The following is a 27,712-nucleotide window of genomic DNA, read 5'->3' as shown; positions in this document are numbered from 1 at the left end:
AGGCTGGGGGGCTCCCCATAACGTGGAGCTCCCCATCCTGAGAATACCAGCATTCAGCCGTGTGGCTTTACCCTGGTTGGTATCAAAATTGGGGGGACCGCACGTCGTTTTTTTAAAATTATTTATTTATTTTACTGCACGATATAGACCCGCCCACCGGCGGCTGTTATTGGTTGCAGTGAGACAGCTGTCACTCAGCATGGGGGCGTGTCTGACTGCAACCAATCATAGGCGCCGGTGGGTGGGGAAAGCAGGGAATACGACATGGAATAATGAGCTGCCGGCATTCTCAAAAGAGGAAAAGCCGCCGAAGCTTTGTGACAGCCGTGCAGTTCCGCGCTGGTGATCAGGTATCGGTGAGTATGAGAGAGGGGGAGAGACCGACTGACGGACAGAGAGATGGACAGACAGAGAGAGAGACCGACGGACAGAGAGAGAGAGAGACAGAGAGAGCGACCAACTGACGGAGAAAGAGACCGACCGACAGAGGGAGATTGACCGACATCGACAGACAGAGATTGACCGACATCGACAGAGAGAGACTGAAAAGACTTGCGTTTTCCTTGTCAAAAACGCATGCAAAACGAGACAAAACTGCAGTCCAAGAGCATTTTGGTTGCGTTTTGACCCACATCATTGATTTCAATGAGTGGAGAACGCAGCTACAACACACAAAAGTAGTGACATGCTGCTTTTTTTTCCGCAGCAATTTTTGGCATCCAAAACGCGACCGCGATCGTTCCGCCCCTGTTGCCCAGAAAGTTTGCATTTTTCAGGAGTTTTTACTTTTATGGGGTGGAAGTTGTACAGTGGGATAGGGACTGGAAAATAAATATTCCAGTTCAAAGTACAAGACAAGTACGATTTCTTACGATATTTTTAGAGTAATGGAATGTGGGATAGTGAATAGCGAACTAGATTTCAGAGCCTGGCAGTGCAAACAAACAGTGATGATGAGATATGGTTTCTAGACAGAGAGGACACAGGTGATTGAGGAAGTATAAGGAATATATCTCATTGGCTGCTTTTCAAGTCTTCAAGCTATCGATACCGAGAAGTCCAAGGTCAAATGTGACGGGCGCATCTACCACCTCCCCACCCTGGGAGTGGTCTGTGATTGTGATTAAACATTGTACAAGATGTGAAGGCTGTGCAATCGCTTTCTGGCAGATACAGGAATGTTGTAATGTAGGTAAGCTGGGATGTTTCCATTATTGTGAATATTATGTTGTACATAGTTAACTACTAATGAGAAAAAAAATGTATTCTACTGTAATGATTGACTGACTGCTTTTGGAATTGGCACTCATCCTTGTAAATTGGAAAGGCAAAAAGGTACCTTAATGTACTAATAGGTAAAGACTATCCTAAAAGGGGAATTATGTTTTCGAAAGGTGAATGTTATTCTTTGTATAATGAAGAGTTAATATATTTTTCCATTATACTTTCAGTATCAATTCAAGTTTTTCAAGATTACTGCAATTTGTCATTTAAAAAGAACCTTCAATCTTTTAAAAATCTGTCATGGTCATGTGATGGACACACATGTACAATTATGGCAGGTGAATAAGCAGCCTGTCTTGTAAGGAGCCATGCACCTCAGTGTCCTAAACATGACCATGACAATTCTTTATCCCCTGGAATTGAAATTTCTGTTCACTTACAGCAAGCAGAGATCGTGATATGCATAAACAAATTAGAAATCACACGACCCTACCACAGAAGTTCTAATTGTCCCCACCCCAACAAACAAACAAAATATTTGGCAGAGTAGGCAGGCTCACATTGCATAGGCATAGTCACAGAAGGGCCATATACTACATTCCAAAGAAATGTTCCCCATATTGAAGCCCTTTAGTGTTCTCACCCACTATGATACCCCTTACATAAAGTAGGAAACCAATTAAAATGATCCCGGAACACAATATGATCCCGCTACAGTGAATTCTTCTGCTGGACCCTTCACATGCACAGTATGTTGTTCCATAGTGACCCCTGGTCACTCGTATGTATCATCTGTTTATAGACCCACTACGCACTTCATAGCTTTCTGTACCTGTACTCGTACACATACTGGCTGGTGGCTGGCTCATGCAGCGATATGTGAATACCCTATTTATTATTTTGATGGCTGGACCATACAATGCAAGCACTTTTACCATTTACCTTTTAGTGTTTCCTCTATTTCCTCACAGATTGGAAACAGGGCCCTCACTCTTCTTGGTATGTGTTGCATTCTGTTAAGCCCGCTTTACACGCTACAATATATCTTACGATGTGTCGGCGGGGTCACGTCGTAAGTGACGCACATTCGGCATCATAAGGTACATTGTAGTGTGTGACAGGTACGTGCGATTGCGATTGAACGTTAAAATGTTCATCGCATACACGTCGTTGAATCCTGACGAATTGCACGTCGGGTTGTTCAATGTTCCCGAGGCAGCACACATCGCAGTGTTTGACACCCCGGGAACATTGAACAGATCTTACCTGCCTCCTGCAGCTCCAGCCGGTAATGTGGAAGGAGAGAGGTGGGCGGGATGTTTACGTCCCGCTCATCTCCGCCCCTCCGCTTCTATTGGCCGGCTGCCGCGTGATGTCGATGTGACGCCGCCAACGATGTGGACGTTCGCCGCCAACATCGAGGTCGTATGAACGGGTAAGTACGTGTGACGGGGGTTAATCGTTTGTGCGGCACGTTCAACAAATTGAACGTGCCACACATACGATGGGGGCGTTGCAAAATCGCATACAATATCGTATGCGAAATTGCAACGTGTAAAGCAGGCTTTACTCTGTAATGTCACATATTCTCTGTACAGTTTACCCTGAATTGTAAAGTGCTGTGGAATATGTTAGCGCTATAGAAATAAAAATGATTATTATTGTCATTATTATTTACCCTGGCACCATGATGTCCCACAGTTCCCCCACACACATTATGAGGCCCACTGTGACCAGAACAGAGTATGATAGCCCCTCACAGCCTTCAACAGAGTAGGATGCCACCAAAGCCCTCAGACAGTATGGGCCCCCACAGCCCTCTATAATGGCCTTCAGACAGTATAATAGCCCTCAAATAGACCGCCACACAGTATAATAGACCTCACACAGTCTGCCACACATTATAATGGCTCCCACACAGCCCACCACACAGTCTAAAGTATAAAAGTAAAAAGCATAGTGGCCCATATAAAGTCCTCCATAAAGTATAATAGCCCACACATAGCTCACCACCCAGTATAATTGACTTCCACCCAGTATAACGGCATTTACAAAACTATTCATGCATTATAATGGACCCATACACAGTATAATAGCCCACACAGCCCTCCACACAACATAATGGCCCCCACATAGTATAATGGCCCCAACACATCCGTTCACCCATATTTTGGACCTCCACACGACTCTCTACACAGCATAATGGCCACCACACATCCCTTCACACAGTTTAATGGTTTCCACTCAGCCCTCCACATAGTATAATGCCCACCACACAGCTTTTCAAACAGAATAATTTTCCTTACACAGCCTCACATACAGTTTGATTACCCCCACATACAGCTGATGACCACCAAAGCTCCCCATACTTTATGATGGTCCACATTCCATTACACGCAATATGATGATGCCAAAATATATCCCCACATGCAGAATGACAGCCACATACTCACAATAAAAAACCCTAATCTTTCCCCATTTTCCTTCTGCTCTGGTAGCTGCAGCATGTGGTATGAAGCTCCATACAACAGGTGTAATGTAGTGACTTCATTGCACTTGCTATGCTAATGCTAATGTCTGTTCCCATATGTACAGGAAGAATGCTGGAACATGAAGCTGACAACTCCCTGGGCAGGGCAATCATTGTTTTCAACTGTATCTGCATTTAAGATGCAGATCCTGTTGAAATTTTGACTCATGGGCCCATTATCAGCCACACAGTCTGCCACTATTGTAGTGGCCCGGTCCAGATTGTGTCTGACCCTTTAAGTACCCCTTGACCGTGAATAGCTCCCACACACTACAACTCACTCCTTAGCTGCCCCTCTGCATGTAGTAAGTGCCATGTGAGAGCTTTAGAAACGCAGTTATATGTAATGTATTTCTCATTTGTTGTGTTTTAGCACCATCTACTGGTGAATAGTGATGTGTCGGTCACGAACGATCCAACACAAAGATCCGGCTCCCTGCTGTGACCGACAGAAGCCGGATCACCAATGAGAGCCACTAAAATATCTAAACGGCTCTTTTCGCCGCTGAAACCCCGCCTACCCACGGCTAAACTCCGCCTACTCAACAATCTAATTGGTCACTTGTAAGTGGGCGGGGTTTAGTTGCAGGTGGGCGGGGTTTTTGCTGCGTTACTATAATCTTAAATATGTGTTCACCTGGCGTGAACACATACTTAATAAGGAGCCGAGAATGATCTGATAGATACGGCTCTTTTTGGTGAGCGGAGCCATGGGAACCAGATCACCAAAAAAAGCCGGACTTCCCATCACTACTGGTGAAACTGTAAGAATCTGAAGTGTACATTGGGTATTGTCCTATGGACCAGTGACTTGGTCACATGGCTCAATAGGTGGAGCTACTTCCAGCCTCTGTCTTCCTAGACAGAGCTGGAATTTTCCAGTTCTGGCTAAGACTTCCCTGAGAGGAGACCACATGTGGAGTCTCTTCACTACAAGATTTCCTGCCAGACCTAAAGGCTGCTTTACACTCTACGACATCGCTAAAGCGATGTAGTTGGGGTCACGGATTTTGTGACGCACATTCGGCTGCGTTAGCGATGTTGTTGTGTGTGACACCTATTAGCGATTTTGAATCGTTGCAAAAACGTTCAAAATCGCTAATCGGTGACATGCCCCCCTAATCTCAATTATCATTGCTGCTGCAGGTACGATGTTGTTCGTCGTTCCTGCGGCAGCACACATCGCTATGTGTGACACCGCAGGAACGAGGAACCTCACCTTACCTGCGTCCCGCCAGCAATGAGGGAGGAAGGAGTTGGGCGGGATGTTACGTCCCGCTCATCTCCGCCCCTCCGTTTTGATTGGGCGGCCGCTTAGTGACGTCGCTGTGATGCCGAACGAACCGCCCCCCCCCTAGAAAGGAGGCGGTACGCCGGTCACAGCGACGTTGCTAGGCAGGTAAGTAGTGTGACGGGTCCGCGCGATTTTGTGCGCCACGGGCAGCGATATGCCCGAGACGCACAAACGATGGGGGCGGGTACGCACAATAGCGAACTTGCTAGCGAGATTGCAGCGTGTAAAGCGGCCTTAAGGCCTAGACTCTCATGATTTCCTGACTTCTACAGCCAATATACTGAAGGCTTTCTATCCTGAATCCTCGCTGTCTGGATATACACCGTGCATCTTCAGACAATAGGACATACTAAGTATATACAAGAAACTACTGCACGCAGGTTGGGAAAGTTTGAGAGTCTGCCTTACCACCTCAAGATTAGTGGCTTGCACACTATTGTTCACACAGCATCCGTCCAGTCCCCATAATGCACTGGGCAACTTTCTACATTCGCTTACAAGTACTTCTGCACGTGCCTGGACTAGCAGTCATATTAACCAGGGCTGTGGAGTTGGTAAGCCAAACCTCCGACTCCGCCTCCTCAATTTCCCTTGCACCGACTCCACGACTCCCACATATATTGGTTATATTTAAGTGAAAAATTTATTGTAGTACAATGTGAACATCAGACATTTAATAATTCAATAATTTTTAAGATACAACAATCAAGATATTTAGATAGAACATAAAATATATTTATTGGAATACAATTTTAGAACACAAAAAACTGTAACAAATTCTAAATATGCAATACACTATGTAATTTTATATATATATATATATATATATATATATATATATATATATATATATATATCTATACAGTCATATGAAATAGTTTGGGCACCCCTATTAATGTTAACCTTTTTTTTTCTTCATAACAACTTGGGTTTTTGCAACAGCTATTTCACTTTCATATATCTAATAGCTGATGGACTGAGTAATATTTCTGGATTGAAATGAGGTTTATTGTACTAACAGAAAATGTGCAATCCACATTTAATCAAAATTTGACCGGTGCAAAAGTATGGGCACCTCAACATAAAAGTGATATTAATATTTTATAGATCCTCCTTTTGCAAAAATCACAGCCTCTAGTCGCTTCCTGTAGCTTTTAATGAGTTCCTGGATCCTGGATGAAGGTATATTTGACCATTCCTGTTTACAAAACAATTCCAGTTCAGTTAAGTTTGATGGTCGCCGAGCATGGACAGCATGCTTCACATCATCCCAGAGATGTTCAATGATATTCAGGTCTGGGGACTGGGATGGCCATTCCAGAACATTGTAATTGTTCCTCTGCATGAATGCCTGAGTAGATTTGGAGCGGTGTTTTTGATCATTGTCTTGCTGAAATATCCATCCCCTGCGTAACTTCAACTTCGTCACTGATTCTTGCACATTATTTTCAAGAATCTGCTGATACTGAGTTGAATCCATGCGACCCTCAACTTTAACAAGATTCCCGATGCCGGCATTGGCCACACCCCCCCCAAAGCATGATGGAACCTCCACCAAATTTTACTGTGGGTAGCAAGTGCTTTTCTTGGAATGTCGTGTTTTTTTGCCTCCATACATAACGTCTTTTTGTATGACCAAACAACTCAATCTTTGTTTCATCAGTCCACAGGACCTTCTTCCAAAATGTAACTGGCTTGTCCAAATGTGCTTTTGCATACCTGAGGCAACTCTGTTTGTGGCGTGCTTGCAGAAACGGCTTCTTTTGCATCACTCTCCCATACAGCTTCTCCTTGTGCAACATGCGCTGTATTGTTGACCGATGCACAGTGACACCATCTGCAGCAAGATGAAACTGCAGGTCTTTGGAGGTGGTCTGTGGATTGTCCTTGACTGTTCTCACCATTCTTCTTCTCTGCCTTTCTGATATTTTTCTTGGCCTGCCACTTCTGGGCTTAACAAGAACTGTACCTGTGTTCTTCCATTTCCTTACTATGTTCCTCACAGTGGAAACTGACAGTTTAAATCTCTGAGACAACTTTTTGTATCCTTGCCCTGAACAACTATGTTGAATAATCTTTGTTTTCAGATCATTTGAGAGTTGTTTTGAGGAACACATGATGCCACTCCACACGAGATTCAAGTAGGAGAACAACTTGCAAGTGACCACCTTAAATACCTTTTCTCATGATTGGATACACCTGCCTGTGAAGTTCAAAGCTCAATGAGGCTACAAAACCAATTTAGCGCTTTAGTAAGTCAGTAAAAAGTAGTTAGGAGGGTTCAAATGAAGAAATTGATAAGGGTGCCCATACTTTTGCACCAGTCAAATTTTGATTAAATGTGGATTGCACATTTTCTGTTAGTACAATAAACCTCATTTCAATCCAGAAATATTACTCAGTCCATCTGTTATTAGATATATGAAACTGAAATAGCTGTTGCAAAAACCCAAATTGTTATAAAGAAAAAAGGTTAACATTAATAGGGGTGCCCAAACTTTTTCATATGACTGTATATATATATAAAACACTATGCAATAAACTATGTAAGTGGCCAAAAACAGTTTTCAACAAAAACATAGTAAATAACATTTGTGTAGTTTATGAATTTGTTCTAAGAAATAGAATTGCTTCTATCAGATCCTCCTTCATGATGACCTCAGATCTGACCTAAGAATTTGAAGGCTAGAGAACAACATCTCTACACTAAGTTGGGTTGGAGGCAAAGCTGTAACCATACGGGCAACATCTCTAATAATTTCCGGGTATAAAGGAATTGCCTCATGCACAGTCAGTTTTGATGAACGGTTGAATTTTTCTATTTCTTTGAGAGCAAGTGAAAAATTTTGCGGAAATATGGTCAAGCTGCTTACTATAGGAGACAGATTGAAATCTTTTTCCTTGCAACAATGCTTTGCCTGCTCCATGTCATCCAAATACTTGTCAAAGTTAAACTCCTCATCTGATAAGGATGAAGATATGGCAGTAGTAGTTATTGTCATGACCCAAGTCCTCTTGCACCTGGCAGTCCTGTAGGCCACTCATCCTAACTGCTACCTTAGTCAGAGCTTCTTTTCCTTTAGTAAGCTGTTGATTATCAAGCAGTATACGATGACTTGGGCCCACATAAAATGCTACCAGAAGAATTTTATTTTCCAATAGCTGTGTCTCTCTCTGTTTCATTGAAGCAGAAATGCCATCTGCGATTAAACCTCTTTGGGACAGGCAAAATTGCAAGTTCTTCCACTCCCTTATGAGAATGCCAGGAGTTAAATCCTCAGCTTGTAATTTTTTAGTCACAGTAAATGGGTGATTAAGCAATTCCTTCAATTCAGCCACCTGTGTCCATTGACCTTCATGTAGGGTTACCTGAGGGTTCGCCATATCTATAAAAAACGTTTTTAGTTCAAGCAATCGCTCAATCATTAAATAAGTGCTGCCCCACCGAGTGGCTTGATCGACAATTGCCCCTTTCCCAGCACATCTCACATTTCATAACTTTCCCAAATTCCTATGAAAAAATATTCAGCACATTCTGCATTGAACTACTGTACCCAATTTATTATATATTTTAGGAGTCGGAGTCAGTCCATTTTATACCGACACCGATTCCGACTCCACCAAAATGAACACCGACTCCAGGACTCCGACTCCACAGCCCTGATATTAACACCAGGATTTCACGTCTGTACAATCTCTTTATTACATCTACTCTCCTATTCTAAGCTACAAGAGACTATGAACCTGCTTCTCAAAGCATACTAGAATTATGTCTAAAACAATTCGTGCTCTTAAAGCTCCAGAGCCCTAATTGCACTTCAGTATTCAACTCAAAGTTGTATTTGCCGTGGCTTACCCATGAGATACTGTGCAACATATATTCTGTGTTGGATTTCTTTGTTCCTGCTGTATTAAAGCAACTTATCCCCAAAACTTGCGTCTGTGGTCGGTCCATTGGCTGTGGATACTGTGTTGGGGTGGATAGCAGGGAACAACAGAGCCTTGTAGACCACCCAAGGAACCCGGCCCCTGCACCCTCGTGCCAGAACAGCAACGGTGACATACCAAACATTTGAGTTCCCCTGTCCCTGGGTCCCTGCAAAAGTGCTCTTGACATCATGAACAGGATAATTCCTCTGTGCCTATCTTCTATTACCAGGGGCTGCCTGGCACAATTTAACCTGAGGAACAATCACAAAGCAGTGGCCCTCAAGTTGAGGCAGCCCACCATTGGACTGTTCATCTCTCGCCGCTGCATTAAAGCAGCAGTGGTAACAGGCTTTATGAACAGACTGGTGCATATATATGGAAACAGCCTAGCTTACTGCATATATGCATATATATTGGGAACAGAGCTTAGTTTACTGCGTATATAGATACCGCAACAGAACCAAGATGACTACATAGATACGGGAACTGAAGCAAGCTTATGGGAGCAGAACCGAGATATGGGAGCAGAACTGAGCTTACTACAGAGATATGGGAGCAGAACCAAGCTTACTATAGAGATATGAGTGCAGAACCGAGCTTACTATAGAGATAAGGGAGCAGAACCGAGCTTACTACAGAGATAAGGGAGCAGAACCAAGCTTACTACAGAGATAAGGGAACAGAACCAAGCTTACTACAGAGATATGGGAGCAGAACCGAACTTACTACAGAGATATGAGAGCAGAACCAAGCTCACTACAGAGATATGGGAGCAGAATTGAGCTTACAACAGAGGTACAAACTCAGAACTGAGCTTACTATAGAGATACGAGATCAGAATCAAGCTTATTACAGAGATATGGGAGCAGAACTGAGCTTACTACAGAGATATGGGAGCAAAACAGCGCTTACTTCAGAGATAAGGGAACAGAACAAAGCTTACTACAGAGATATTGGAGCAGAACCAAGCTCACTACAGAGATATGGGAGCAGAACAAAACTTACTATGGAGGTATAAGAGCAGAACCGAGCTTACTACATAGAAACGGGAACAGAACCGAGCTTAGTGTATTAATACAAGAACACAATCGTACTTACTCAGTCATCTACATAGAAACAGCAACAGAACCAAGACTCCTACATACATACGGGAACAGAACAATCTTACTGCATATACATACTACCAAAACTAAGCTTATTGCTCAAACATTGTACCATAACTAAGCTTACTACTTAAATATGGTACCATAACTGGGCTTACTATACAGATATGGGAGCAAAACTATGCTTACTGCATAGAAACAGTACCATAACCCAGCTAACTACATATACAACAAACACAAAGCTTCTCCTATATTTTCAATGTTAAACACGTACAGCAAACTGATGGCATACAGACTATACAGTGATGCCATTCGTGTGCTGTACGTATTTTTCACGTCCTCATAGTCTTCTATTTACCATTGTCATCTGTGCTGCAGGAAAAAAAACAGACATCTCCATGTGGCTCACATGGACACACGGTCTGTGTAAATACATGTGAGCAGCACCATAGGTTATAATGGGTATATGTGGTAAAAAAATGGATACAAAACATACCAGAAACACGGACATGTGAAGGAGGCCTTAAGGTGACATAGTTACGTCACAGTGCAGGAAGGGGTTAATTTCACTTGTCTTTTCATAAAGACAGAAAGACAAATGAAAGTCCCTAACACATATGTGAACGGGCCTGTGCCCACAATCAGTGTCAGCAGCGTTTTGGACGCAGAGTGCTTTCGCTGCGTCCAAAATGCTGTGTTGTACAGTACAGGCACAGTGGATGGGATTTATAGAACTCTACAGCCCCCTGTGCTTCTTATAGACTCTCCATAAACTGACCTGTGGCGCGAGTTTCTGAGCTGCAGCTTGTGAATTTATTCTAAGAAATGCTAGTGCTCTGAGCGGGAGAGTACAGCGAAAATCCACTGTGTCAGTGACCCTGATCGTGTACACTAGAGAAAGTACGCTGCATCCAGACTGTGAGGAAGCCTTATGGTGGGCACTCACCCTTAAAGATAAGAAATAAGATACAAATGTTTTACACATACACCACAACACTATAAGGGTATGTGGCCACGGTCCAGACATGCTGCGTCCTGGAAGCAGTGTGTCCTCTCCTGCGGGGCCGACAGTGCTCTCCAAAGGGACTGCAGCTGCTTGAGCCCACATGCTGCAGCTCAGGGATCCACACCACAAGTCAGTTTTCGCTGCAGGCAGTACACACAGTGGGCATGGGATTTTTAGAAATCCATCCACTGTGCTTGTATTGTACAACACAGCCTTTTGGATGCAGCGAAAACACTCTGCATCCAAAATGCTGTGAACCTTGATCATGGTCACGTACCCTTACATACACGCATCATACACATATACATGCAACCCCACAAACACGGACATGTAAACATACAGTACAGACACGTACACCTACACGGCGTACAGACATGTACACAGATTTATTCACATTAAGTATATACATATTTGAAGACAATCACAAACATATAAACATACAGTCATGGACAAAAGTTTTGAGAATGACACCAAAATTATATTTTCACATGATCTGTTGCCCTCTGGTTTTTAATTGTGTTTGTCTGATGTTTACATCACATACAGAAATATAACTGCAATCATATTATGAGTACCAAAAGGTTATATTGACAGTTAGAATGAGTTAATGCAGCAAGTCAATATTTGCAGTGTTGACCCTTCTTCTTCAGGACCTCTGCAATTCTCCCGGGCATGCTCTCAATCAACTTCTGGACCAAATCCTGACTGATAGCTGTCCATTCTTGCATAAGCAATGCTTGCGTTTTGCCAGAATTTGTTGGTTTTTGTTTGTCCACCCGTCTCTTGATGATTGCCCACAAGTTCTCAATGGGATTAAGATCTGGGGAGTTTCCAGGCCACAGACCCAAAATCTCTATGTTTTGTTCCATGAGCCATTTAGTGATCACCTTTGCTTTATGGCAAGGTGCTCCATCATGCTGGAAAAGGCATTGTTGGGCGCCAAACTGCTCTTGGACAGTTGGGAGAAGTTGCTCTTGGAGGACATTCTGGTACCATTCTTTATTCATGGCTGTGTTTTTAGGCAAGACTGTGAGTGAGCCAATTCCGTTGGCTGAGAAGCAACCCCACACATGAATCATTTCAGGATGCTTAACAGTTGGCATGAGACAAGACTGGTGGTAGCGCTCACCTCTTCTTCTCCTAATAAGCTGTTTTCCAGATGTCCCAAACAATCGAAAAGGGGATTCATCTGAGAAAATGACTTTACCCCAGTCCTCAGCAGTCCAGTCCCTGTACCTTTTGCAGAATATCAGTCAGTCCCTGATGTTTTTTCTGGAGAGAAGTGGCTTCTTTGCTGCCCTCCTTGAAACCAGGCCTTGCTCAAAGGGTCTCCGCCTCACAGTGCGTGCAGAAGCACTCACACCAGCCTGCTGCCATTGCTGAGCTAGCTCGGCACTGCTGGTAGTCCGATCCCGCAGCTGAAACAGTTTTAAGATATGGTCCTGGCGTTTGCTGGTCCTTCTTGGACGCCCAGCAGCCTTTTTGACAACAATGGAAGCTGTCTCCTTGAAGTTCTTGATAATGCGATAGATTGTTGACTGAGGTGCAATCTTTGTAGCTGCGATACTCTTTAATGTTAGGCCATTTTTATGCAGAGCAATGATGGCTGCACGTGTTTCTTTAGAGATAACCATGGTTAACTGAAGAGAAAGAATGATACCAAGCACCAGCCTCCTTTTAAAGTGTCCAGTGGTGTCATTCTTTCTTAATCATGACTGATTGATCGCCAGCCCTGTCCTCATCAACACCCACACCTGTGTTAATGGAACAATCACTAAAACAATGTTAGCTGCTTCTTTTAAGGTAGGAATGCAATGATGTTAAAATGTGTTTTGGGGGTTAAAGTTCATTATCTTAGCCAATATTGACTTTACAAGTAATTGCTGTTAAGCTGATCACTCTTTATGACATTCTGGAGTATATCCAAATTGCCATTAGAAAAACTTAAGCAGTAGACTTTGTAAAAATTAATATTTGTAGCATTCTCAAAACTTTTGGCCATGACTGTTCACACACATAAATAGACATAATCCTATACACACAGACATGCACACATACTGGAGGGCTTTTACTTTTGATGATTGAGGACAACACTGCTCTTGCCTCCTATGTGGCCCACAGACTTGTTTGATTCTCCTCTTCGGTGGAGAGGCAGCGCATGCTGCCACCAGGAATTTCAGGGCCCCATACTGGCATCATTTTCAGGCCCCTTGAGACTCCGCCCAGATTCCACCCCAGCTCCGCAATCACCTCTCAAACCTTCCAAAGTCTCACTGCCATTCTTGGAAAAACTCCACTTCCATCTTTGTCCTCCTTTTTCTGAAGTCGGGGTGCATGACGCGTCCTATGTCATGCACACGTGCCAGCATTGAGGTCCTTCGCAGGCGCACTTTGGTCTGCCCTGAGCAGATCAAAGAATTGTAGTGCACTTGCGTAGGATCTCAATGCCGACGCGTGTGCATGACATAGGACGCGTCATGCACCCCGACCAGAAAAAGGAGGACAATGATGGCAGAAAGAGGAGGCGCCGCACCCGGAGAATGGAGCCACCTCTTTGACCAGTCTGCACCGCAGCAACCATTTAGGTAAGTATTATAAAGTCATTTTTACGTTCTACACAGCGGCCTGGGCTCTTGTATACAGCATGTTAGAATGCAGCATGTTAGAATGCTGTAAATAAGAGCTCACTGGTGGTGGCCGCAGCTTATAGTCGCCAAATCTGGTGACAGGTTCCCTTTAACCTTTAACGGATGTTCGGCTCTGCTATGCAGCACAGTCGTCATTTTGACAGCCTGAAAAAACCTACATGCACCGTGTTTTTACCATTGCCTATTAGTGTTACTAATAGGTAATAGGCAGGTAAGTAGTGTGAAGGGTCTGAGCGATGTTGTGTGCCACGGGCAGCGATTTGCCCGTGACACACAACCGATGGGGGCGGGTACGCACGCTAGCGAACACGCTAGTGAGATCGCAGCGTGTAAAGCGGCCTTTAGGCTAGGTTCGCACACTGCGTCTTTTTGACGCTGTGTTTTTGTGCGTTTTTGGCCGCTAAAAACGCACAAAAACGCACCTGCGTCGAAAAAACGCATCAAAAACGCATGCGTTTTTGCCGCGATTTGGTGCGTTTTTGGCTGCGTTTTGCTGCGTTTTTGATCTCTGCGTTTTGCTGCGTTTTTCCAATGCATTGCATGGGGGGAAAACGCAGAAAAACGCAGGAAAGAACTGACATGTCCATTTTTTTTTTTTTACTCAAAAACGCAGGTAAAAAAAACAGATGTGTGCGGACAGCAAAAATGAAAACTCATAGACTTTGCTGGGGAAGCAAAGTCCTGCAGTTTTGAGGCCAAAAACGCACCCGAAAAACGCGCAAAAACGGCGCGAAAAACGCACTGTGCGCACATAGCCTTAAGCGGGCTTTACACGCTGCGACATCGCTAATGCGGAGTCGTTGGGGTCACGGAATTTGTGACGCACATCCGGCCGCATTAGCGATGCCGTTGCGTGTGACACCGATAAGCGATTTTGCATCGTTGCAAAAACGTGCAAAATCACTAATCGGCGACACGGGGGTCCATTCTCAAAAATCGTTACTGCAGCAGTAACGAAGTTGTTCCTCGTTCCTGCGGCAGCACACATCGCTGCGTGTGACGCCGCAGGAACGAGGAAGCTCCCCTTACCTGCCTCCCGGCTGCTATGCGGAAGAAAGGAGGTGGGCGGGATGTTACGTCCCGCTCATCTCCGCCCCTCCGCTGCTATTGGGCGGCGGTTCAGTGACGTTTCAGTGACGTCGCTGTGACGCCGCACGGACCGCCCCCTTAGAAAGGAGGCGGTTCGCCGGTCACAGCGACGTCGCCGGACAGGTAAGTATGTGTGACGGGTCTGGGCGATGTTGTGCGGCACGGGCAGCAATATGCCCGTGTCGCGCAACAGATGGGGGCGGGTACCCACACTAGCGATATCGGGACCGATATCGCAGTGTGTAAAGTAGCCTTTAGGCTGATCTCTCACTTTCCTCGTGATTCTGGATATCCCATGAGGTGAGATTTTGCATAGAGCCCCAGCTCAATGATGATTGACACACATTATGTATTTCTTCCATTTTCTTACTTTTGCACCAACAGTTGTCTCCTTTTCACCCAGCGTCTTACGTAAGGTTTTGTAGCCCATTTCAGCCTTGTGCAGGTCTATGATCTTGTCCCTATATACGGATAAGGCTGCACATCAAACTTAGATAATAGTATAATGCCTCAAGCATATGGACAAATATTGGAATATACAATGAAAAATGCTACTTGCTAATTTGAACATGTGAATAATGAATTGCATACCTGCCATGAATATTAGGAAAAAGGAGATATTTAGCAATCGCATTGATCAATGTAACTGAGCCCCAAGGCCTCGTCAAGGCATATCTCTATATTGGGGTCCCTAGCTCTGTGACCCTAACTGTGTGTCATCTCATTGCAATTAAAAACTGCTATGGGTGGAGAGGGGTAACTAAGGACTTTCTTATATAGGAGATGGAAAAAACATGTCCGAAAGGGGCGGAGCTGTGTTCACATTCAGAAAAAAACTACATATAACTGAATAGGATAACTGAAGTGAGCACTAATATATATATTATGAGTGCAAGCCAAAAATTACATACTATATACAGATAAGGCTGCACATCAAACTTAGATAATAGTATAATGCCTCAAGCATATGGACAAATATTGGAATATACAATGAAAAATGCTACTTGCTAATTTGAACATGTGAATAATGAATTGCATACCTGCCATGAATATTAGGAAAAAGGAGATATTTAGCAATCGCATTGATCAATGTAACTGAGTCCCAAGGCCTCGTCAAGGCATATCTCTATATTGGGGTCCCTAGCTCTGTGACCCTAACTGTGTGTCATCTCATTGCAATTAAAAACTGCTATGGGTGGAGAGGGGTAACTAAGGACTTTCTTATATATTGTCCATATGCTTGAGGCATTATACTATTATCTAAGTTTGATGTGCAGCCTTATCCGTATATAGTATGTAATTTTTGGCTTGCACTCATAATATATATATTAGTGCTCACTTCAGTTATCCTATTCAGTTATATGTAGTTTTTTTCTGAATGTGAACACAGCTCCGCCCCTTTCGGCCATGTTTTTTCCATCTCCTATATAAGATGGACAATATATAAGAAAGTCCTTAGTTACCCCTCTCCACCCATAGCAGTTTTTAATTGCAATGAGATGACACACAGTTAGGGTCACAGAGCTAGGGACCCCAATATAGAGATATGCCTTGACGAGGCCTTGGGGCTCAGTTACATTGATCAATGCGATTGCTAAATATCTCCTTTTTCCTAATATTCATGGCAGGTATGCAATTCATTATTCACATGTTCAAATTAGCAAGTAGCATTTTTCATTGTATATTCCAATATTTGTCCATATGCTTGAGGCATTATACTATTATCTAAGTTTGATGTGCAGCCTTATCCGTATATAGTATGTAATTTTTGGCTTGCACTCATAATATATATATTAGTGCTCACTTCAGTTATCCTATTCAGTTATATGTAGTTTTTTTCTGAATGTGAACACAGCTCCGCCCCTTTCGGCCATGTTTTTTCCATCTCCTATATAAGAAAGTCCTTAGTTACCCCTCTCCACCCATAGCAGTTTTTAATTGCAATGAGATGACACACAGTTAGGGTCACAGAGCTAGGGACCCCAATATAGAGATATGCCTTGACGAGGCCTTGGGGCTCAGTTACATTGATCAATGCGATTGCTAAATATCTCCTTTTTCCTAATATTCATGGCAGGTATGCAATTCATTATTCACATGTTCAAATTAGCAAGTAGCATTTTTCATTGTATATTCCAATATTTGTCCATATGCTTGAGGCATTATACTATTATCTAAGTTTGATGTGCAGCCTTATCCGTATATAGTATGTAATTTTTGGCTTGCACTCATAATATATATATTAGTGCTCACTTCAGTTATCCTATTCAGTTATATGATCTTGTCCCTGTCATCCTTAGAAAGCTCTTTGGTCTTGCCCATGTTGTAGAGGTTAGAGTCTGACTGAGTCTATGGACAGGAGTCTCTTATACAGGGGGCAATTTAAGACAGCTGCCTTTAATGCAGGTAAAGAGTTGATTAGGAGCGGCTAAGTGGTCTGTGGGAACGAGAACTCTTAATGGTTGGTAGGGGCTCAAATACTTATTTCTCTCTGCAAAATGCAAATACATTTATATAATTTATACATGGGATTTTCTTGACTTTATTTTGGATATTTATCTCTCACTGTTAAAGTTAAACTACCCTTAAAATTAGAGACTGATTAAGTTTTTGTCAGTGGGCAAACTTACAAAATCAGCAGAGGATCAAATAATTATTTCCTTCACTATATACTGTATATATATATATATATATATATATATATATATATATATATATATATATATATATATGTAGATATATATATATGTAGATATATATATATATATATATATATATATACAGTCATATGAAAAAGTTTGGGCACCCCTATTAATGTTAACCTTTTTTCTTTATAAGAATTTGGGTTTTTGCAACAGCTATTTCAGTTTCATACATCTAATAACTGATGGACTGAGTAATTGTTCTGGATTGAAATGAGGTTTATTGTACTAACAGAAAATGTGCAATTCGCATTTAAACAAAATTTGACTGGTGCAAAAGTATGGGCACCCTTATCAATTTCTTGATTTGAACACTCCTAACTACATTTTACTGACTTACTAAAGCACTAAATTGGTTTTGTAACCTCATTGAGCTTTGAACTTCATAGGCAGGTGTATCCAATCATGAGAAAAGGTATTTAAGGTGGCCACTTGCAAGTTGTTCTCCTATTTGAATCTCCTATGAAGAGTGGCATCATGGGCTCCTCCAAACAACTCTCAAATGATCTGAAAACAAAGATTATTCAACATAGTTGTTCAGGGGAAGGACACAAAAAGTTGTCTCAGAGATTTAAACTGTCAGTTTCCACTGTGAGGAACACAGTAAGGAAATGGAAGAACACAGGTACGGTTCTTGTTAAGCCCAGAAGTGGCAGGCCAAGAAAAATATCAGAAAGGCAGAGAAGAAGAATGGTGAGAACAGTCAAGGACAATCCACAGACCCCCTCCAAAGACCTGCAGCATCATCTTGCTGCAGATGGTGTCAATGTGCATCGGTCAACAATACAGCGCACTTTGCACAAGGAGAAGCTGTATGGGAGAGTGATGCAAAAGAAGCCGTTTCTGCAAGCGCGCCACAAACAGAGTCACCTGAGGTATGCAAAAGCACATTTGGACAAGCCAGTTACAGTTTGGAAGAAGGTCCTGTGGACTGATGAAACAAAGATTGAGTTGTTTGGTCATACAAAAAGGCGTTCTGCATGGAGGCAAAATAACACGGCATTCCAAGAAAAGCACTTGCTACCCACAGTAAAATTTGGTGGAGGTTCCATCATGCTTTGGGGCTGTGTGGCCAATGCCGGCACCGGGAATCTTGTTAAAGTTGAGGGTCGCATGGATTCATCTCAGTATCAGCAGATTCTTGACAATAATGTGCAAGAATCAGTGACGAAGTTGAAGTTACACAGGGGATGGATATTTCAGCAAGACAATGATCCAAAACACCGCTCCAAAGCGACTCAGGCATTCATGCAGAGGAACAATTAAAATGTTCTGGAATGGCCATCCCAGTCCCCAGACCTGAATATCATTAAACATCTGTGGGATGATTTGAAGCATGCTGTCCATGCTCGGCGACCATCAAACTTAACTGAACTGGAATTGTTTTGTAAATAGGAATGGTCAAATATACCTTCATCCAGGATCCAGGAACTCATTAAAAGCTACAGGAAGCAACTAGAGGCTGTTATTTTTGCAAAAGGAGGATCTACAAAATATTTATGTCACTTTTATGTTGAGGTGCCCATACTTTTGCACTGGTCAAATTTTGTTTAAAAGCGGATTGCACATTTTCTGTTAGTACAATAAACCTCATTTCAATCCAGAACAATTACTCAGTCCATCAGTTATTAGATGTATGAAACTGAAATAGCTGTTGCAAAAACCCAAATTGTTATAAAGAAAAAAGGTTAACATTAATAGGGGTGCCCAAACTTTTTCATATGACTGTATATGCCTCCCCCGTATCAGCAGCCGGGCTGCTCGATTGGCGTCCTGACCCGGGGGTCGTGCGGTCACTCAAATGAGGGGGGTTTTTACAGGGGATTGTGTTTAGAGTTCGTGACGCCACCCATGGTGTGTGGTAAAATGGAGTACCACCGCTGCAGTTGGGAGTACCCGGGGGCGATGGAGTGGGGTAGCTAGGTGTTGGGACCCTCCACGGGTAGGGGGAATGCCCCGGGACTTGGTGATGGGAGCTGGGGAGTGCCGTTGGGTGTGAAGTGGGTCGCTTTCGTACTCACTCGGTCCATAAAGCTGACACCGACAACTGGGTAAACCAAAGTTCTGGACACCGTTGCCACTGAGGGGAGCTAGTTCGGGTCTTGTCCCCAATGGTGCTGCCTGGTGATCCGTGACCTTCCTGATACTAAGTTCACCTCCTTGTTGGTCCCGATAGTATAGAACTAGTTCGGTCCTGCTCCCCAGTGTGGCTAACTATGGGAGCTTGCTCTCAGGGTTCACGCTTGGGATTTTCTGGACCATTTTAGTGGAAAGTCCTATCCCCCTCGTTGCGCTAGTACCCCGATTCTGGAGTGGGTGGAGAGCGGATCTTGAAGACTCCGTTCTCGTCGGGTAAATTGTCAGGGTGCCTAAAGCTACTCCCTGACCTAGGGTCCACATACCCCGTCGTGCCCTGGTCCCAGCCCGGTGATGGTACAAGGCCGCCGGCTGTCCTCCTCGACAGTTCTGTGCCCCTTGTCACAATCCCCTGCGACCGGGGGTCCAGCTCCTACTAGGCCCAGACCACCGTCTGCTACCTAGTTTCTACAAAGGAGCCCGGCTCCTGACCTCCTCTCTCCTTCACGACACTTCTCCTTCTCACCTACTCCTGACACTCCTGACCTCCCTTTTACCAACCATCCAAGTGGGCGACCCGATTCCACTCAGGCCGTCCGGTGTGTCTAGTGGGATGTGGTGCAGAGTGTACCTAGGATTACTAGCTGTTGTCGGCAACACCATGTAGTTGGGGACCCATAACCAAGAAGGAGGTGGATATTGCACAGAAGGGCAGATTGCACAATACCCTGTGACGACCTGATAGTCCAGGGCGTCACCTATATATATATCTATATATATAATTGCCTTATTCTGTCTGTCTGTCTGTCTTGCTCCAAAATTCTGTCGTTACCGCGACAAGCGTCTCATTGGCCGCTCGCCTCGCCTCAGCTCCGCCCCCCTGCACAGATTGGCCGCTCGCCAAGGCTCCGCCCCCCACACGGATTGGCCTCTCGCCCCGACCCCCTGCACGCATTGGCAACTCGGCCCCGCCCCGCCCCCTCACGCATTGCACGCTCGCCCTGGCCCCGCCCCCCGCACGCATTCCCCGAACCGACACGGAGCCCCGACTCCTAGGTGAGTGCTGTGCCCCCAGGAGCCCACACCAGCGTACACCGGCAACCCAGCCGACACATACCCTCGTATTGCTGGGGTTGCTGGCGTACGCTGGTGTGGGCTCCCGTGCGTGCTGGGGGCGGGGTATGCTGGTAACCATGGTGCACATCGGGTAATATTGTGTAGCATGGTTACCAGCGTACACCGGCTCCCGGTACACATGTGCAGAAGAGAGAAGACAGAAGAAAGAAGACCCCCGATCATACTCACCAGAAGCCGACCGGGAGCAGGTGAGCGCATCAAGGTCCTCCAGCGGCGGAACACACACACACACGCACACACATAAGAACAGACACACACATACACACACATCAGATCACACTCACTCTCACACACACCTCACACACACCTCACACACACATCAGATCGCATCCACACACTCACAACATCCAGTGATATCGCTTGCTTCTCGGCAGCGATACTGTGCGTGCAGTGACCTTCCAGGACCTGCCGGAGGATCACATGGCCGGAAGCATGTGGTATCTCCTGATGTTGTGAGTGTGAGCGCGTATGTGTGATATCGTCAATGTGTGTGCATGTATGCGATCGTGTGTGTGTGTGTATGCGATCGGATGTGTGCGTGTATGCGATCGGATGTGTGCGTGTATGCGATCGGATGTGTGCGTGTATGCGATTGGATGTGTGCGTGTCGGCAGAAGGCAGAGGAGCACTGCGTGCAGCACAGCTGCTGGGACCGCCCACCGGAGGGCACAGGCAGAAGTGGGGTGTGAGTGTATGCGATCAGATGTGTGCGTGTATACTGTCTGATGTGTGACTGTGGAGCACGATGGGGGGTGCACAGCATGGGGGATGGAGCACGATGGGGAGTGCGCAGCATGGGGGATGGAGCACGATGGGGAGTGCGCAGCATGGGGGATGGAGCACGATGGGGAGTGCGCAGCATGGGGGATGGAGCACGATGGGGATTGCGCAGCATGGGGGATGGAGCACGATGGGGAGCGCACAGCATGGGGGATGGAGCACAATGGGGGATGCGCAGCATGGGGGATGGAGCACGATGGGGAGTGCATGCTGGGGGGTGCACCCCATCATGCTCCATCCCCCATGCTGTGCACCCCCCATCGTGCTCCATCCCCCATGCTGTGCACTCCCCATCGTGCTCCATCCCCCATTCTGCGCACCACCCATTGTGCTCCATCCCCCATGCTGCGCACCCCCCATCGTGCTCCATCCCCCATACTGCGCACCCCCCATCGTGCTCCATCCCTCATGCTGCGCACTCCCCATCGTGCTCCATCCCCCATGCTGCGCAGTCCCCATCGTGCTCCATCCCCCATGCTGTGCACTCCCCATCATGCTCCATTCCCCATGCTGTGCACTCCCCATCATGCTCCATCCCCCATGCTGCGCACTCCCCATCGTGCTCCATCCCCCATGCTGCGCACTCCCAAACGTGCTCCATCCCCCATGCTGCGCACTCCCCATCCCCCATGCTGCGCACGCCCCATCGTGCTCCATCCCCCATGCTGCGCACTCCCCATCGTGCTCCTCAGTCACACATCAGACAGTATACACGCACACATCTGATCGCATACACTCACACCCCACTTCTGCCTGTGCCCTCCGGTGGGCGGTCCCAGCAGCTGTGCTGCAGGCAGTGCTCCTCTGCCTTCTGCCGACACGCACACATCCGATCGCATACACGCACACATCCGATCGCATACACGCACACATCCGATTGCATACACGCACACACACGATCGCATACACACACACACACACGATCGCATACACGCACACACACACACACATTGACGATATCGCACATACGCGCTCACACTCACAACATCCGGAGATACCACATGCTTCCGGCCATGTGATCCTCCGGCAGGTCCTGGAAGGTCACTGCACGCACAGTATCGCCGCCGAGAAGCAAGCGATATCACTGGATGTTGTGAGTGTGTGGATGCGATCTGATGTGTGTGTGAGGTGTGTGTGAGAGTGAGTGTGATCTGATGTGTGTGTGTGTATCTGTTCTTATGTGTGTGCGTGTGTGTGTGTGCGTGTGTGTGTGTTCCGCCGCTGCAGGACCTTGATGCGCTCACCTGCTCCCGGTCGGCTTCTGGTGAGTATGATCGGGGGTCTTCTTTCTTCGGTCTTCTCTCTTCTGCACGTGTGTACCGCAGCCGGTGTACGCTGGTAACCATGCTACACAATATTACCTAATGTGTACCATAGTTACCAGCGTACCCCGCCCCCCGCACGCACGGGAGCCTACACCTGCGTACGCCGGCAACCCCAGCAATGCGAGGGTATTTGTCGGCTGGGTTGCCGGCGTACTCTGGTGTGGGCTCCCAGGGGTACAGCACTCACCTAGGAGTTGGGGCTCCGTGTTGGTTCGGGGAATGCGTGCGGGGGGCGGGGCCAGGAAGAGCGTGCAATGCGTGAGGGGGGCGGGGCGTGGCCGAGTTGCCAATGTGTGCAGGGGGCCGGGGCGAGAGGCCAATCCGTGTGGGGGCGGAGCCTGGGCGAGCGGCCAATCCATGTGGGGGGGCGGAGCCGAGGCTAGACGAGCGGCCAATGAGACGCTTGTCGCGGTAACGACAGAATTTTGGAGCAAGACAGACAGACAGACAGACAGAATAAGGCAATTATATATATAGATTTATATAGTGAAGGAAATAACTATATATACACACCATTTTATATACAATGGAGTAAATAAGTACTGAACACGTTACCTATTTTTTAAGTACCTATTTTTCTAAAGGTGCTATTGACATGAAATTCTCACTTAGGCCCGTTTCACACAGCAGTGAAAAACACTGACGTTTTTCACTGGCGTGTAAAACACGCACATGTCCCTGCGTGTGCCATGAATCACGGCACACGTGGGTTGTCTAAGTGCAATCCGGGCTCCGTTCTCCGTGGCCCGTGATTGCACTTAGTAATCAACTCACCTGCGCCCGCTTCCGCTCTCCATGGTGCTGATCGCTCCCGCGGTGCAGCATCCGTCCCGCGCTGACCCCCGCAGCAGCTGCTTCCGGGTCGGCTGTGTCGCGCATCATGAATATGCACGACAGTAATGAGCCGGCTCAGAAGCAGCAAGCTGCACGGGCTGCAAAGGACATCGCTGGACGCCGGGTGAGTAAAAATGATTTTTATTTTAAAAGCACGTTTTTTTCTGGCACGTGTTTCATGGACCACACCACTGCGTGGTCCGTGGGACATCAGTGATGCCAGAAAAAAATGGACATGTCTCCGTGCGGCAATCGCGCACACGCGGGTACGCCGCATGGAGACACGTGCAGTGAAAAATCACTGACGTGTGAGCAGACCCATTCATTATAATGGGTCTGCGTATGTCAGTGATTCTGGTACGTTTAAAAAAAAGCACAAACGTACCAGAATCGCTGACGTGTGAAAGAGGCCTAATTGTCAGTAACAACCCATCCAATCCACACAGTCAAAGAGATCAAACCTCAGAAGTCCATAAATTATTATGTGTAATAATGAGAGATATCAGAGGAAAAAAGTATTGAACACATGAAGAAAGAGAGGTGCAAAAAACCATGGAAAGTCATGACACCAGCTGAAATCTAAGTATTAACAAAGAAATACAGAGCACCACCCTAAATGAATCAGGGGATCACCACTAGTGCAACAAACCAAACTATACCAAAATATTGGAGAACAAGACACAATATAATACGGGATCACCTCACCAGAATAATTATAAATAATGAAATCTTTATTAAAGTGGATAATCTCAACAAGTTATGCAAAATTTATTAAAAACATTTAAAAAATACACACAAAAGTGTGTATCAGGGCTCCCCCATTCCCTCCTAGGCAATAATACATAATAATAATAATAATAATAATAATAATACCATAAATACAACCACTGTAATGAGATATGGAAGCAGAAAACTGTTAATTAAATACACCTATAGGCCTCTTTCACACATCTGTGAAAATCATGCACGTTTTTCACGGACGTGTCAAAGGTGCGTATTGCGCTCTGTGTGCCGTGTTTATGGCACACGTGTGTTCTCCGTGTGCTATCCGTGATAACACACGGAGAACAGGAACTTTCTGCTCACCTGTCCCTGGCGTTGCTGTCCGTGTTTCTGATCTACGGCCTCCGATCCTGCTGACTCCCCGCTGCTGCTGCTTCCGGCCGCAGTGAAGTGAATATGCGATGAGAATAATTAGCGGGAATCAGAAGCAAGTGACAGCAGCGGCAGAGACAGCAACGCTGGAGAAGGGGAGTATAGAAATTCCTTTTAATTTCCAGACACGTGTGTTGTCTTCGGTGCATGTCACACGGATCACATCTGTGCGGTCCGTGTGCGGTCCGTGTGACACCCGTAATGCCGGAGAAAAAAAGGACATGTCAACTTGAGGAGCACATGGGCACACGTATGCTCCATATGGACACATGGTCCATAGCAAAACATGCACGTGAGCGCAGACCCATTGATTTTAATGAGTCTACGTGTGCCTGTGTCTCCGGCACGTGAGGAAACGGACCAAACGCGTAACGGAGACAAGAACGTGTTTAAGAGGCCTTAGGCTGTGTAGGCAAACAAATGGTGTCACTGTGGAATCCACAAAAAAAATTCTGTAATTATGTGAATTGGGATCACCCAATAACATATTTAGTATCAAAGAATCATATATAATGAGCAATATAGAGTGAAGCTTCTTGGAACCAGCATAAAGTTAATCAATTACAACAAGCTATGTATATATGTAAATGGTTCCCACCAGAAAAAATATCCCTCCCAAGATCAGACACCATTAGTAGATTTAAGGCCGCTTTACACACTGCGATATCGGTACCGATATCGCCAGCGTGCGTACCCGCCCCCATCGGTTGTGCGACACAGGCAAATCTCTGCCCGTGTCGCACATTATGGCCCAGACCCGTCACACTATTTACCTTACCTGCGACGTCGCTGTGACCAGCGATCCGCCTCCTTTCTAAGGGGGCAGTTCGTTTAGCATCACAGCGACGTCACAGCAGCGTCACTGAACCGCTGCCCAATAGAAACGGAGGGGCAGAGATGAGCGGGACGTAACATCCCGCCCACCTCCTTCCTTCCGCATTGTGGCTGGGAGGCAGGTAAGGAGAGGTTCCTCGTTCCTGCGGTGCCACACGTACCGATGTGTGCTGCTGCAGGAAAGAGGAACAACTTCGTTGAGCGATTTTGTATGTTTTTGCGACGATGCAAAATCGCTCATAGGTGTCACACGCAACGACATCGCTAAAGCGACCGGATGTGCGTCACAAATTTCGTGACCCCAACGAGATCACTTGAGCGATGTCGTAGTGTGTAAAGCCCGCTTAAGCCCAAAAACACATTCAAATCATAACAAAACTGTCCCATTGCTAAATTAGGCTACAGGCTGTATAGGGTGCTGTTGGACCCAGAGATGGGGCCACCCATAAACTACAGACAGATATTATGGTAATCCTGTGAATGTAAGGTGGGACATCTGTAAGTCAAACAACTTAATAAAATGGAAAAAAAATAATTCAATGTTGCAAACTAAGATATATCCCACCTTCAATCAGAGACCCAACGGCAAGCAAAATCAAATGAAATACAACCCATGCCTCAGAAGTGGTCTGATACTAGGTTTGTAGCACAACTTATAGGAATGGAAGGAGGAGGGAGAAAGGGGGTCTGCCCAACACGTATCGCTGCAACCTAGTGCAGCTTTCTCAAGGGCCAAGAGCCAGCTGAAATCTATCAGTAATTAGAAAGCAATTCTGCAATTTAGTAAAAAATAGTATCAGCTAGTTCAACTAATGGCCTGTAAAAGGGGGTCTCATTACCAAGGTGGCACAAATGAAACATCTTATGATGGGTAAAGCCAGTGAGCTGTCTCAAGATCTTAGCAAACTTGCTGTTGCAAAACATACTGATTGTATTGGCTGCCAAAGAATTTCTAAACTACTGAAGGTACTAGTGAGCAGTGTTGGGGGTCATAATCTGGAAGTGGAAAGAACATTATTTCGCCATAAACAGTCTATCGCCAAGTACTGCCCGCAAAATTTCAGAAAGATAAGTGAAAAGAATTATTAGAAGAGTTGCCCAAGATCCAAGAACCACCTGTTGAGAGCTACAGAAAGACCTGGGGAATCAGCAGGTACAACTTTTTCTAAGAAAACTATAAGTATGCACTCAACTTCCATGGCCTCTATGCACGCTCACCACGCAAGACTCCATTGCTGAACAAAAAGCATGTTCAAGCGCATTTAAAGTTCAACCGTTTACAGTATTCTCAACAACATTTAGACAAGCCTGTGAAATACAAGGAGAATATAGCCTGGTCAGATGAGACCAAAATTGAAGTCTTTGGTTGACATAATACTCACCATATTTGGAGTCCAAAAGGCACTGCATATTAGTCCAAAAACAGCTTAGCAAGAGTGAAGTTTTGAGGTGGCAACATCATGGTGTGTGTGTGTTTTTCAGCATATGGCATTGGCAAACTTCATATGATTGAAGTAAGGATGAATGGACAAAGGTACAAAGACATTCTTTATAAAAATCTGTTGCTATCAACCAGATGATGAAGATGAGATGAGGGTGGACATTTCAGCAAGACAATGATCCCAAACATACAGCCAAAGAAATTCTGAATTGGTTTCAGAGATAGAAAATAAAGCTGCTAGAATGGTCCAGCCAATCACCTGACCTGAATCCAATAGAAAATTTATGGGAGGAACTAAATTGCAGAATGCACAGAAAGAGCCCATGAAACCTTCAGGATTTGAAGAGTGTTTATGTGGAAGAATGGACCCAAAATTCCACTTGAGCAATGCAGGTGACTAATTTCTCCATACAGGAGGCATCTTGAAGCTGTCATCATCAACAAATGCTTTTGTACGAAGTATTAAAAGAATATCAGTAAGTGCGTTCAATACTTTTCCCTGTGTCATTTCTCATTATTACACATGACTATATTTATGGACATCTATGGTTTGATTTCTTTGCCTGGGTGGATTGGATGGATTGTTCCCAATATCTGGTGAGAA

This window comes from Anomaloglossus baeobatrachus, chromosome 1 (assembly GCF_048569485.1).
Source record: "Anomaloglossus baeobatrachus isolate aAnoBae1 chromosome 1, aAnoBae1.hap1, whole genome shotgun sequence".
Taxonomy (NCBI): domain Eukaryota; kingdom Metazoa; phylum Chordata; class Amphibia; order Anura; family Aromobatidae; genus Anomaloglossus; species Anomaloglossus baeobatrachus.
Note: the sequence above shows the minus strand (reverse complement) of the source record.